The sequence below is a fragment of the Myxocyprinus asiaticus genome, chromosome 15 (genome assembly GCF_019703515.2).
Source record: "Myxocyprinus asiaticus isolate MX2 ecotype Aquarium Trade chromosome 15, UBuf_Myxa_2, whole genome shotgun sequence".
Classification (NCBI taxonomy): Eukaryota; Metazoa; Chordata; class Actinopteri; order Cypriniformes; family Catostomidae; genus Myxocyprinus; species Myxocyprinus asiaticus.
Genome location: NC_059358.1, coordinates 10,042,156 through 10,057,961, shown reverse-complemented (window position 1 = coordinate 10,057,961; position 15,806 = coordinate 10,042,156). Strand labels below are relative to the sequence as shown.

Here is a 15,806-nt window from a genome sequence, read left to right as displayed (position 1 = left end):
TATTAACATGACATGCCGATTAATTAATAGAATTAATCACAATTTATCACATGTAAAGTTAACACTAGGGCTAATAATCCACAAATTGTATTAAATGACATAACGATTAATTAATCACAATTAATTGCATATATCAATATTTTGTTGCGAAAGGCCCCAAATAAAATAATTCAATATATAATGATTAAATAATTATAAAGAAAAATATTAAAATAAATAGAAATATAATCTGTAATAAATACAATAATTCAGAAAATTAAAACACATTACATTATTGTGGCAGAAGAAAAGGGCAAAGTATTGATTAGATCAGTAGTTCACGGGGGTGTGCGGAACCTCATATGCTTTAAGACAGTCAAAGATCCATAAAACATGCAATACCAGTGAGATAGCAAGTCAGCGTCCTTTTCTAACTCAACATGATATAAACAAAATCTCAACATAACAATTAAAACAGAGTGACTATTTGCACTAGGTGTAAATAGCACCTGCCACACAGCGTGGGTGTTTGCACTCAAATAATCTGGTGGAAACACAGAAATTAAAGACAAACTGCGCGCCCAAGTATCATTTCAATGGCTTGGTGTGTAAAGACGCTGTGGATGTGTTTACTTGTGGATATTTAATTTAATACTACTTATAATAATAAATAAAAATTAATATAAAGTTTGATTTACTCATAGTGATTTGGTCACTGTGAAGGTCAGGGAGTTGAGAGAAAGGTTTGATCCAGGTAAAATTAACCATGGTTTTACTATAGTAATATTGAGGTAACCAAGTTTTTTTGGCAGAAGCCATAGTTTTAATACAACTAACCATGGTGTTTCTACAGTAATATGGTGTTAAATTAGTAAACATGTTTTAATTTTGTGGTTACTATAATTTTACTACAAAATACCATGGTGATACTATGGTTACTATATTAAAACCATGGTTGATTTTTGTAAAGGAAGGGTAGGTTTAGGGGTAGAGGTTAGGGTGTCTGTGGGACTCTAAATAAACACAATAAACATGCTGTAGTGATGCCCCTATACTGATTTTGACTATTTTATTAAGGGTGAAAATATGTGTAAACACAATTTGCACTTAGTGCAAAGAAGATGCTTTTGGTTGCTAATTACACTTAGTAATACACTTAGTACATAGCATCCATTAAAAATATGTCCAAAGACCTTGACACCCTGACAAATTTCATCAATCGATGCTCTACCAACCAGAGCCTCTTTGCACCACTCCGTGAGGATGAAGCGCACCAATTATATTCTGCTTCTAATAGAGGTGAGCTGGCTTTCGTGTGGCCAAATGCTTGTGAGATTTTTTTCCTGTGGATCTTAAAAAGTTATGGAATTTCTGCAACATCATAACCACGCACTGCAAGATTGCAAAAACCTCTTAAAACTGCATACCTTGTTGACATGTTACCACTTTATAATGAGACCATCAAGCGGCTGCATGTCTCTGTGTTGGGTTGGACAATACCAGTTGAAATGTGTCAACCGCTAGAAATGTTCAAGTATTGTTTCTACTGCAGTTATGCATATCCCCCCACATGGCAGGGAATGCACGTTGTAAAAGCATTACATTATAATTATTAATTATTTTCTTGTTATACTTTTGCATTATTTTTGCATTCTAACAGACTTGGATGATAGCGTACTCTCTCGCACACACAAGCAGAGAGAGAGAATGAGTGATGACACATAAAGCCCTGCTCCCCTTAGTAACTACTGTTGATGCCGTCAAACATCTGTTCTGCCAAAGTACGGAGATAGAAGCAATCGCACTGAGTAAATTACCTAAGCACTTATTAAGTAACACATCTGTCACATTTAAGTATATATATATATATATATATATATATATATATATATATATATATATAGGGTATTATAGTACTGTGCAAAAGTTTTAGGCACTTAAGATGTTTCACAAAAACATTTGTCTTAAGATGGTTATTTATATCTTCAGCTTTAGTGTGTCAATAGGAAAAATACATTTTAGACTCCCAAACATTAGTTTTGCAAATAGAAAAGATTAGAATAGAAGAACAGGGTGCTCTGCAAGAGATGGCATTGCCCCCACAGAGCCCCCCACTGAACATCGAGTCAGTCTGGGGTTACATGAAGAGGCAAAAGCAATTGAGACAGCCTAAATAGATAGAAGAACTGTGGCGAATTCTCCAAGAAGCTTGGTACATCCTATCTGCCAACAACCAAGAAAAACTGTGTCCAGGTGTACCTAGGAGAATTGGGGCTGTTTTAAAGGCAAAGGTGTCCACACCAAATATTGATATAGCTTTTTTATGTTTACTGGACTTTGTATGATGTTAATTGATAAATGAAATCTATTTATGGCATTATTTTTGAAGACATCCTCACTATGCAACATTTTTCACAAGTGCCTAAAACTTTTGCACAGTACTGTGTGTGTGTATATATATATATATATATATATATATATATATATAGGGGTGGGGGTGGCAATTTTCTAATATGCAAGTAGTGGGGGCTTCAAGGAACAAAGGTTGGGAACCACTGGATTTTACAAAACAAAAGTGTCTTTAGAAGTCAATACAGTGTTTGTTTTACTCCCATATAATAGAACATAAGCCTATCACTGTCCTACAGTCCACAGCAATCCATTTTGCAATTTAGTTTTTTAATGTGTCCCATTCTCACAGGCTCTGTTCTTGTGTTCTGGTAGCACTATTTCTGATTGCCGGTCTATGTACATATGCATAAGATAGAGGATTTTTAAGCATCTTACTGATTTTCTGCATTATAAACTGTGTCAAGTTAAAAGTGGTTGAAACTTTGAAAATTGCTGCTCGAGATCCCTGCATTCTAACGTACTTCATCCAGCTGTCAAGAACACTTCCTGTGCAGTTCTCATTCTGTTGCTGTGCAGCTTGTGAGGTTTGTTGAGTGCCCCCTGCTGACTTGGCTCGTAAAAAGAAGTTACATGAAATTCAAAGCTTAAATAGCTCCGATGGTAGGAAAATAAATTTTATTGTGGAGTTTATGTATGGGTTTGGTGGCAAAATTAATTGTGTTAATATTTTTGACGCATTATTTTTTATATAATTAATCACACTAAATTAACATGTTAAATCGACAGCCCTAGTTAAAAGCTTTTGAAATCTTTTAAAAAATTGTGTTTTGAAATCTCTGCATTCTGTTGTGCTTTGTCCAGCTGTCAAGAATGCAGCCTGGCTCTCATTCTGTGGCTAAGCTGGCGCACTGAATGCCCCCTGCTGACGTGGCTAGTAAAAACACAAAGTTACATGTACTTCAAGCTGAATTGCTCCAATGATAGGAAAATATGTACTTTTATTACTGAATTTACGTACGGGTTAGGTGAAATTATTAACTGCTTTCATTTTTTAAATGCATTATTTTTTTAAATTAATCGCATTAAAGGGATAGTTCACCCAAAAATGAAAATTCTCTCATCATTTACTCACCCTCACTGATGTGTATGACTTTCTTTCTTCAGCAGAACACAAACAAAGATTTTTAGAAGAATATCTCAGTTCTGTTGGTCCATGCAATGCAAGTGAATGGTGATCAGACCTTTGTAGTTCCAAAAATCACATAAAGGAAACATAGAAATAATCCATAAGACTCCAGTGGTTAAATCAATACCTTCAGAAGCGATATAATAGGTGTGGGTGAGAAAAAGTTAAAAATGTAAGTCCTTTTTTTTACTCTAAATCTCTACTTTCACATGCTGTATGAAAGTCACATGTGGTGTCTGTTTAGTTTAAAGTTAAAGTGGAGATTTAGAGTAAAAAAAAAGTCTTTAAATATTGATCTGTTTCTCAACCACACCTATTGTATCGCTTCTGAAGATATTGATTTAACCACTGGAGTCTTATGGATTACTTTTATGTAATTTTTGGAACTACAAAGATATGATCACCATTCACTTGTATTGTAAGGGCAAACAGATATTCTTCTAAAAATCTTCGTTTATGTCCTGCTGAAGAAAGAAAGTCATACACATCTGGGATGGCATGAGGGTGAGTAAATGATGAGAGAATTTTCATTTTTGGGTGAACTATCCCTTTAAATTAACGTGTTAAAACAACAGCCCTACATTTAAATACAAACACACACACACACACACACATATATACACTGGCGGCCAAAAGTTTGGAATAATGTACAGATTTTGCTGTATCAGAAGGAATTTGGTACTTTATTTCACCAAAGTGGCATTCAACTGATCACAAAGTGACATTACTGAAAATGTCAGGACATTACTGATGTAAAAAACAGCACCATCACTATTTGAAAAAAGTAATTTTTGATCAAATCTAGACAGGCCCCATTTCCAGCAGCCATTACTCCAACAACTTATCCTTGAGTAATTATGCTAAATTGCTAATTTGGTACTAGAAAATCACTTGCCATTATATTAAACACAGCTGAAAGCTATTTGGTTTGTTAAATGAAGCTTAACATTGTCTTTGTGTTTGTTTGTTTTTGAGTTACCACAGTATGCAATAGACTGGCATGTCTTAAGGTCAATATTAGGTCAAAAATGGCAAAAAAGAAACAGCTTTCTCTAGAAACTCGTCAGTCAATCATTGTTTTGAGGAATGAAGGCTATACAATGCTTGAAACTGCCAAAAAAATGAATTCATACAATGAAAAAAGATTTCATACAAAGGTGTACACTACAGTCTTCAAAGACAAAGGACAACTGGCTCTAACGAGGACAGAAAGAGATGTGGAAGGCCAGATGTACAACTAAACAAGAGGATAAGAACATCAGAGTCTCTAGTTTGAGAAATAGATGCCTCACATGTCCTCAGCTGACAGCTTCATTGAATTCTACCCGCTTAACACCAGTTTCATCTACAACAGTAAAGAGAAGACTCAGGGGTGCAGGCCTTATGGGAAGAACTGCAAAGAAAAAGTTTTTGAAACAGAGAAACAAAAAGAAAAGGTTAGAGTGGTCCAAGTGCTACAGGAAGTGTGGGGTGAAATGTCACCTGAGTATCTGGACAAACTGACAGCTAGAATGCCAAGGATCTGCAAAGCTGTCATGGCTGCACATGGAGGACTTTTTGATGAGAACTGTTTGAAGTAGTTCAAATTGTAATAGTAATTTTTCACGTTATTAATGTCCTGACTATACATTGTGATCAGTTGAATGCCACTTTGGTGAATACAAGTTTCAATTTCTTTCCATAAGTTCAAAATCTGTACATTATTCCAAACTTTTGGCTGCCAATATATATATATATATATATATATATATATATATATATATATATATATATATATATATATATATATATATATATATACACACACACACACACACACACACACACAGTGTTGGGGAGTAACAGAATACATGTAATGGGATTACATATTTAAAATACAAAATATAAGTAACTGTATTCCACTACAGTTACAATTTAAATCATATATGCTGCTGAGAGCAAGATGAGTTATCAACATTGTTGGTCCATTTTCCTGAAAAATACATTTTAAATGCAAATATACACTATATTGCCAAAAGTATTCGCTCACCCATCCAAATAATTGAATTCAGGTGTTCCAATCACTTCCATGGCCACAGGTGTATAAAATGAAGCACCTAGGCATGCAGACTGCTTCTACAAACATTTGTGAAAAAATGGGCCGCTCTCAGGAGCTCAGTGAATTCCAGCGTGGTACTGTGATAGGATGCCACCTGTGCAACAAGTCCAGTCGTGAAATTTCCTCGCTACTAAATATTCCACAGTCAACTGTCAGTGGTATTATAACAAAGTGGAAGCAATTGGGAATGACAGCAAATCAGCCACGAAGTGGTAGGCCACGTAAAATGACAGAGTGGGGTCAGCGGATGCTGAGGCGCATAGTGCGCAGAGGTCGCCAACTTTCTGCAGAGTCAATCGCTACAGACCTCCAAAGTTCATGTGGCCTTCAGATTAGCTCAAGAACAGTGCATACAGAGCTTCATGGAATGGGTTTCCATGGCCGAGCAGCTGTATCCAAGCCATACATCACCAAGTGCAAGGCAAAGCGTCGGATGTAGTGGTGTAAAGCACGCCGCCACTGGACTCTAGAGCAGTGGAGACGCGTTCTTTGGAGTGACAAATCACGCTTCTCCATCTGGCAATCTGATGGACGAGTCTGGGTTTGGCGGTTGCCAGGAGAACGGTACTTGTCTGACTGCATTGTGCCAACTGTGAAGTTTGGTGGAGGGGGGATTATGGTGTGGGGTTGTTTTTCAGGAGCTGGGCTTGGCCCCTTAGTTCCAGTGAAAGGAACTCTGAATGCTTCAGCATACCAAGAGATTTTAGACAATTCCATGCTCCCAACTTTGTGGGAACAGTTTGGGGATGGCCCCTTCCTGTTCCAACATGACTGCGCACCAGCGCACAAAGCAAGGTCCATTAAGACATGGATGAGCGAGTTTGGTGTGGAAGAACTTGACTGGCCTGCACAGAGTCCTGACCTCAACCCGATAGAGCACCTTTGGGATGAATTAGAGCAAAGACTGCGAGCCAGGCCTTCTCGTCCAACATCAGTGTCTGACCTCACAAATGCGCTTCCGGAAGAATGGTCAAAAATTCCCATAAACATGCTCCTAAACCCTGTGGAAAGCCTTCCCAGAAGAGTTGAAGCTGTTATAGCTGCAAAGGGTGGGCCGACGTCATATTAAACCCTCTGGATTAAGAATGGGATGTCACTTAAGTTCATATGCGTCTAAAGGCAGATGAGCGAATACTTTTGGCAATATAGTGTATCTGCTAAAATTTGTTTTGTCAACTTTTAGGTGTATACTAGTAAAGAGGACTTCAAAACTAAAGTTTTACTTCATGGGGAATTTAACTATATGTCCTGTAGAAGAGCTATCTGTGTAAAAGTTTCTGTAATGAGTAACAGGATTCCTTTTGATTCAATTCCCAATTCATGATTCAGAAATGATCACCAGATATTCAGCCTGTTCCAATCGTCAAGACTGAAGAGGTTAGGTTCTGTGTGCTATATAATCCATAAACCATGGAGGCATAATATTGCTGTTTCAGAAATGTTGGCTTTATTTCACCCCAGCCAGTTTGTGTTTAATGCAAAGCATTCTGTTTGAACCCATCATAATGTTCTCAATTCAAAATCAGCAGTGTTGATGAATGAACCAGTATTCATGAGGTAAAGCCCACTCTGTTTGTTGCCAGCAGGTAAAAGCTCTGGGTACTTAATCATTTCTGTACTGCAGAGGCCACGAGCCTGCTGGCTTTGATTATTTTTAGATGAGAGACAGCATAGCTTGTTGGAGTTTATATGATTTTTACCAACAGGCAATAAAAACAACACATGCAAATCAAGCAATGTTTACACACCCAAACACAACAACTTGATTTTTTAGAATTCCAGCTGTCATTATTCTTCCTTTTGCGGTCGATTTATTGTACATTTTACCTCAGGAGCAACCTGAGGTTAATGGAATAGTTCACCCCAAAATGAAAATTATGTCAGTATTTATTCACTCTCATGTCATTCCAAACCCGTATGCTGATATTTTTCTGCGGAACACAAAAGTAGACATTTTTGAAGAATTGTACAACATTTGGAACAACATGAGGGTGAGTAAGCGATGACAGAGCTTTCATTTTTGGGTGAACCATAGAAGACACAATTGTGGCAGGGCTACTCAAACAAAGCAATATTGTGATTGCATACCAGAACCACAGTGTTTACACTTCAATTTGATTAACCTACAAATTACTTGTAGTTGTCTCTGCTTATTAAACTGGAATTGTATTAGTATTTCAACATCAAATAAATTACACACTGCAGCTTTAATTAGAAGTGTGATCTAATAATGACATGCTGTCAACACATGCATTAAGCATTTCTTAACATCATCTCACTCATGCAAAAACCAAACATATCAAGAGTGCCCTGACAGATGCAACCTGTGAAACTCATTACCGCTTTACGTCCCTCTTGCAACATGATCACTGCATTTTTCTTCTCAATCTCAGAAGGAAAATTTCCTCTCCTTAAAACCAATGTGATAACTACACTTTTCCACTAGATCTCAGCAGGTCATTTCCTCTCCTTAAAACTGATGCCTAATTTGACAAACACCAGTGATGGCTCTCAACTGAGCATGAATGATGCAGTCGATCAGAATCACAGCAGAGTCCTGCATCCTGCAATCTCAGCTCATTTAGTCTTATTTCCAGTCATTTATAACAAACCAATTATTCACTTGAATATGATCAGCTCATCAGCCCGCTCAACTGCAGGCGGATGGGAACAAGACAGCAAGTAGCTATTGAAAATGATAGCTCGTTATTCTTTAGTGAGTTGGCTAATTAGATGAGACATAATATAATTAGAAACATTAAATGCTTGAGACACCCTAGGCACCCATGAAACAGTAAGTAATGACAAAACGGATCTGCAGGATCCTGGTTACAGTTCCTTAACAGATCAAGCCAATGATCCATTGGCTTAACAAAATACATCTTTTCTACTCAGAAATATACATATTTATAACATTTTTAGCTTTACTAAATTTGCATTAATGAGTACAACACAACAGAAAATATAAATTATAAGGTGAACTTGGAGTGATACAGTTCCATGAACTTCTTTGGCATAAAAATCCACAAAAATAGTACCACTAACTCAAACAATCAAGTACAGAACTGAGTTTGTGGGGAATACCCATAAAGCGCTTGCGCTTTAATAATTTGAGCATGTTTGTTAGATCAAAAGGAACTTATTGGGGCATCTAATTAGTTGTTATTAAAAATTCATAGAGATTTTAGCTCTTTTTAGTATTACTGATGGTGTTTAAATAAGTTGTAATCAGTTGTTTTGCGTAAAGTCACCATTAGGGTGATTAATATTACCTTTAGTAAAGTTGTACTCTGTTCAACTTCAATCCATGTAATTTTCACTTGCGCATGTGAATGTGCATAGCTGAAGTGCAGCTTAATCACACTTAATTTGGGAATAAAGTTTAATGACTGACCTAAGTCGTTATTTTCTTTTGAGCGAATTAAATTAAATAGAAACAATAATATAAATGTTAGTTTGAAACAATGTGCTATTTAGTTGTTAAATCTTATTTGTGTGACATACCTTTTTAAGTAAATAAAGTTGAATGAACTGATACATTTGTGTATATCTAACAAAGGTTTTCTAGTTATGCTGACTTAAAATGATCATAAGTTGAATTTATATAAAAAATGTGATGGAAGAATGCTACATACATATTTTAAGAAAATGCAACACATTTTTTTCAGTGTAGTTTAGAGCTAAAATGCATTTTCAAGCTGCATGTATATATGGACATATGGAAAGGAAAGAGATAAACCCCAATACAAAGTACTGTATATTATCAGAATAGTAATTTGAGTGAAAAGCTGAACTGAAAGATTTTGGTATGCCTCCCATTTGCATTACAGCATGCAATCAAGCTGGCAAGGACTGCACAAATTTGTGCAAAACCCGATGATCCAAGTTATGCCAGCATGATTTGAGAATGTTCCAAAGAGCATCTTGAGTGCTTGGAAGCAACGAAATCTTAATTTTGCTCATTTATTTTACGCCTTAACATTACTTTTTTCTTCTTCTTCTTCTTCCTTTTTTTTTTAATTTTTTTTTAAAATTAATTTATTTTTTCAAAATCTAAAACTTTTCTGCCTTCGAGTTTAAATTAGATTTTGATTCCCTTATTATGGGTTGATATTCACCTCTTTCTGAATTTTAAATCGTGAAATGGCCTACAAGACTATAGGCTTAAATTATTAAGGTAATTTAATAACACTGGTGTGTTTCTGCTATTTTCACGGCTTCACCACATCCGACAGTAAATTATGTCCAGTTGTGTATATTTGCAGTTTAACAGTTTGCCAATCAGTTTAACATTAATCTTGCACGACAACAGCTGTTAATCCAGGTTTAACTGAATAAATGTATGAATAAAAACTTAAATGACACTTCATCCACGGTGAACAGAGCGACACATCAACAACTTAACACAGAATAACACATTAACTTCATAGTCATCCGCCAGGTATAGCCTGCCACAACTAAGGAGTGCGTCTTTTTTAAGTTTTCTAACAACAGGGAAGCTTTATATACCGCCACTATTGACTCGTACTGAATTTAATTGACTACTACGGTGAAGAATAAAAGTAATCGCGCGCATCTGTACACAGCTGTACGATGCAACGAGAGATGAGAGAGAGCCGTTGGACTCACCTTCAACAAACATGAAAAACAATCCCAGCCAGGAAAATTGTTGCTTCGTTCCTTGTAATCAAACACAATGCACTGAGCAAACATGTGCCCCACACAAGGAGTCGAGCTCCATCCTCAAGCCGATGTGCAAGTAAAGTGCAGCGCGTGTCTCTGTCACTGAGAGATTGCATCTCACGCGCCCGTCCCTCCCCCTTCACGCACTGGAGAAGATTCCAGGATTCTTTCACCGGTTACAGGTAAATATGCTGAGTTTGTCCCCTTTCCTTTTATCATAATGAAACTTTGCCATTTCAAAACACGCCAAACAAGTATTTTTTTTATGACGGTTTTACCTATTCATGCAAAGTTTTTAATATGCAAATTAGACACATCTTATTACATTTGTGGAAAAACTGCATATTAGCCTATAACAAAAGTAATATAATATATACTCCACAGTTATTTTAATGGGATTACCAACTTATGTCAAAAAGTTAGCTAAATATATAAATAAATAAAAAATACTTTGTAGATGTAAATATAGCTTCTTGCCACTTTTTCAGATGAACCGTCCCATAAATAGAAACTTAAAAGAAAAAAAAATAGACATCCCTCTGACAATTACCAGCTATATCGTTTAACAAGCAAAATATAAAACTAGGTATCCTATTATGAAACATAAAGCCTACATACTGTATATAACATATGAGAAAAATATTACATCAAGAAAATTACTGTAAACGTTTTTTTTTTTTTTTTAAATCTGAATTGTTTTCCAACCAAAATCATCATAGCTGTTGTTATGTCTCCATCAATATGCTAGTATAACACTGATTGTATGCATTTTCTTTTAGGAACAGACGCAACACCACGAGAATGGGGAAAACAACTTGTTCTTCGTTTATTGCTTGTCAGCATCAGCCCAACAACATACAGCCTGGAGCGCCCTCCAGTGGCAACAGGTAAGGATGAATTAACCCAAAAACATCAACGTTTCTCCCCTCTTAATCAAATTCCCATATATCCAAACTTATAGAAACACAGGGAATTCAACTTAAAGTATGGCAATAACGTGATCACTTAATGTAACTGAACACTATTAGTTGGTGTCACTCCAAATGAATGCAAACTCAGTTATGAGGTATACAACACAGATCAAACACATTCCTATATATTTTTTTTTATTTTTTCTAATTTCTTTATTTATTTATTTATTTTATTTTTGAATTACCCAAACCTTAAATGTCCCCACTCAAAAACATTTTATAAATTAAGTCTGTTAGGTGGTTTGCGGACCCAAACAGGAAACCTCCTAACACTTTGAGAAGCTGTAATGGATGATTCCGAGAGCTTTGTTTCACCTTGGTCTGAAGCACACATATTTGGTTCACTGACCGGCAAAGACAATTCCTGTCCAGCATTGTCTGGTGTCTGCGATGGAATGTCCACTGATTGAGGTAATTCGGTGACTTTGGAAATTTCAGGATGACAGTTTAACATCTGATCCGCATGTCTTTTCCAGAGTTGCAAATTTCCCACCTCTACAGTATAGGACATTGGTCCTGTCTGAGAAGAAACAGTACCAGTTTTCCACTTTTCCTCTCTGCGCTGATAATCCCATCAAACATCAAACTCTCTGTGTTTAGAGTGAACAGACCGGTAAGAACAATGGGCCCTTTGTGCCTGATCAACAGCATTAGCCACACTAGGTTTCAGTAAGTCAAGTGTGTTCACAATTTGCGATGTAAGAACAGCATAGCAGGGGTTTCTCTTGTTGTGCTGTGTGGGGTATTTCTGTACTGTAGCAAGAAGGCATCCAGTCTCTGTTGCAATGATACTGGCTCTTTGGAGGATTTCAGAGAATGTTTAAATGTCTTCACAAAGCGCTCCGCCAGACCATTTGTGGCAGGGTGGAATGGGGCAGAGCGCACATGTTTCACACCATTAACTTTTAGAAAAGAGCCAAACTCATCTGACGTAAATTGTGGGCCATTGTCGCTTAACAGAGTTTCAGGTGTGCCATAACGACTGAATAAGCCTCTCAGTTCTTGAATGGTCTTAGACGATGTTGTGGAATCCATCACGTGGACTTCTGGCCATTTTGAGTGAGCATCGACAACCACCAGGAACATCCGCCCCTCAAATGGACCAGCAAATTCGATGTGAATACGTTGCCAAGGAGCTCCGGGCCATGGCCAAGGATGTAAAGGTGAGAGACAGGGAGATTTTTGATTTTGCTGGAATGACAAGCAGGTCTTGGATTTCTCTTCAATTTGCGAGTCAATACTGGGCCACCAGATGTAGCTGCGTGCTAGGGCTTTCATTTTCACTACACCTGGGTGTCCCACATGCAGATCCTCTAAGACTCTTAAGGTTGGGTGGAACAATAACTTGCTGTCCCCACATTAAACAGTCCTGCATTAAAGAGAGTTCCCCTTTTCGGATGAGGAATGGTGTCAGTGCATTATCGGAGTCCTTGGTGGATGGAAACCACCCTGAGGACACCATCTCCACCACACGAGAAAGAATAGGGTCTGCTCTGGTTTCTTTGCGAATGTCTGCACTACACACCGGTAGAGCTTCCACGTGGTTAATGAGGTAAGCCTCCACTGAATCCTTTTTGTCCTTGTGCAACACAGGCAATGGCAAATGGGATAATCCATCAGCATTTCTATGGTCGCTGGCACTTCTATACTGGATCGTGTAATTGTGTGCTGCAAGTAAAAGTGCCCACCTCTGGAGTCTCGCAGCAGCAATGGATGGAGTGGCTTTACTAGGGCTGAGGATGGTAGTAAGTGGACGGTGGTCAGTCAGTAAGGTAAAATGGCACCCGTAAAGGTAAGTATGACATTTTCTGACTCCAAAAATTATTCCTAGTGCTTCATGTTCTATCTGGGCATCGTTTAGCTTAGACTTGCTCAAAGTTCACTATCGGTAAAGAACACTATCGGTGTTCTTATCTAAGCATCACAAGCCAAATGAACTGGGAGTCTTTGATCATAGTGAGTGAGTACACTCGGGGTCAACAATTGAGCTTTGGCCTCCTGGAAAGATTTCTCGCACTCCGGAGACCAGTTCCATTTTACGTCCTTATGCAACATTGCATTTAATGGATGAAGAATTGTAGCCAGGTTTGGAACAAATCTTGCATAATAATTTACCAGTCCCAGAAAAGATCGAAGCTGGCTAACATTAACTGGAGCTGGCACCTCTGCAATAGCACGCAGCTTGTCTGGGGACTTGTGGAGCCCTGCTGCGTCAATCACATGTCCCAGATTCTCCAGCGAACTCTTGAAAAACTCACTTTTCTCTGGTTTCACGTGAAGGCCAAACTTCTCCAGCCTACTCAGTACCGCCTCAAGGTTTGTCAGGTGATGAGCATCATCTTTTCCTGTGACCAGGATATCATCCAGGAAACAATGGACATACAGTAGCCTCTGAAGCACTTGCTCCATCACTCTTTGGAATATGGATGGTGCCGATGTTATTCCAAAGGGTAATCTATTATATGAAAACATGACCTTATGAATAGTTATTGTGAGGTATTTGTGGGAGTTCTCATTAACTGGCACTTGCAGGTAAGCGGGTGAGAGATCTAGTTTGCCAAATCGCTGCCCTCTGGCCAGTGAAGCAAATAAATCCTCAATCAGTGGTAACGGATAATGTTCCACACAAAGTGCTGGATTTACGGTTATTTTAAAGTCTCCACAAATTCTCACGTTGCCACCCTTCTTGACTACTGGCACGATGGGTGTTGCCCATTCACTGAACCGAACAGGTGAAATAATTCCTTGTTTCAACAGGCGGTATAACTCCGCTTCCACCTTAGGTCTGATTGCATGTGGCACAACACGTGCTTGGAATTTTGGCTGTTGTTCTGGTTTCAGATTTAAGGTAGCTTCAAATCCACTGAATGTTCCTAAGTCATCACTAAACACTTTTGCATATTTTTTTAGGAGAGAGTCCAGAGTCTCTTCATTTGTCTGGTGTACTGCTCTCACAGTTTTGATTTCACGCCAGATAAGTCGAATTCTGCGGAGCCATTCTCATCCAAATAGTGGCACCGCATCACCTTTTACTACATACAGGGGTAGTCGAACGTTTTGTTTATTCAACTTAACACGCACTTTGATGACACCCTCTGGAGAATTCACTTCGCCCGTGTATGTCTTGAGGACTATACTTGTGTGGCGCAATTGAATATGGCTCATCTTAGCTCTGTACAGTTCACTTGAAATGAGAGAAACCGCTGCTCCCGAATCCACTTCCATGTCTATCGGCAGCCCTTCAATTTTAGGTGTCACTTTCATCACTGATGACATTGAACTAGTTGAGTTTTGCATTTTACTCACTCGTGAAGTATCATCAAGTACCGCAGTCACTTTGTGCAGTGTCAACTCAGCATCAGTATCTGAGGTTGTGTCATCGTCACTTCTTTCCGCATTAACATCCACCTTATGAATTCGCCTTTTCTTCATCTGGTCCTTATTTTTCATGAATTTCCCTTTGACTGCTGTTTTGGGTATTTTGTCATCCATTTTCTTATTTTTACACATCCGTGAAATGTGGCCTCTCCTGCCACAATTGTGACACTGTTGTTCCTAAAAGAAACACTCGCTTTCAATGTGGTTGGACTTCCCACACTGGTAACATTTCTCTCTGGACAACGCTGATGATAGGGACATTGCATTAACTTTCAGTGAGTTACTCAGGTGCTGTGATGCCCTAGACACAGCTTCCATCGATATCGCTATGTCCACAGCCTTTTGGTATGTGAGAGCCGTTTCTGTCAACAACTTCCTTTGTATCGACTTGCTACTCAACCCGCACACAAATCTGTCCCGCAGTACGTCATACAAATTATCGCCAAACTCACAGTGTTCCGCTAATCTCTTTAACACAGCCATGTATTGAGGGATACTTTCACCCTCTGCTTGATTTCGTTTGTGAAATCAGAATCTCTCCGCGATCACAATGGGCTTGGGGGTAAAATGTGCTTGCAGTGTGTTCACAATTTCATCATACTTCATAGCCACAGGCTTAACCGGTGCAATGAGACTGCATAAGAGTCCATAAGTTGATGCCCCCACGACACTGAGAAACACTGATACTCTTTTCTCATCACTGATGCCATTCGCCTCCACAAAATGCTCAAATCGTTCTATATACGTGGACTGTTGTTCCCTCGCTTCGTCGAATGCTTCGACATGTCCGATGATCGCAGCCATTCTGTACACTTGATCACCAGCTTAATAATTGCAGTGGGAACTTTGTGCTCATCGCCAATTTATGTTATGTCTGCATCAATATGCTAGCATAACACTGATTATATGCATTTCCTTTTAGGAACAGACGCAACACCACAAGCATGGGGAAAACAACTTGTTCTTCGTTTATTGCTTGTCAGCGTCAGCCCAACAACATGCAGCATGGAGCGCTCTCCAGTGGCAACAGGTAAGGATGAATTAACCCAAAAACATCACAGCTGTAATTATTATTAGACCTAACTGATCTTCAGTGGCAGGTACACGGTCAACTGCAGGTTGTAACTTTGTAGGCAGCGACCTCTAGTGTTAGTTTGTA

General features: G+C 38.3%; 1 protein-coding gene across 1 annotated transcript in view; it reads right to left on the bottom strand.

Moving 5' to 3' along the window:
• Positions 1-10,350, bottom strand: part of LOC127453461 (copine-4-like) — a 119,403-nt gene extending 109,053 nt beyond the window's left edge. Inside the window, exon 1 of the mRNA XM_051719826.1 lies at positions 10,245-10,350. The gene's annotated coding sequence lies outside the window, so the exon portion shown is untranslated. The remainder of the gene's footprint in view (positions 1-10,244) is intronic.
• Between the last annotated feature and the right edge of the window lie 5,456 nt (positions 10,351-15,806).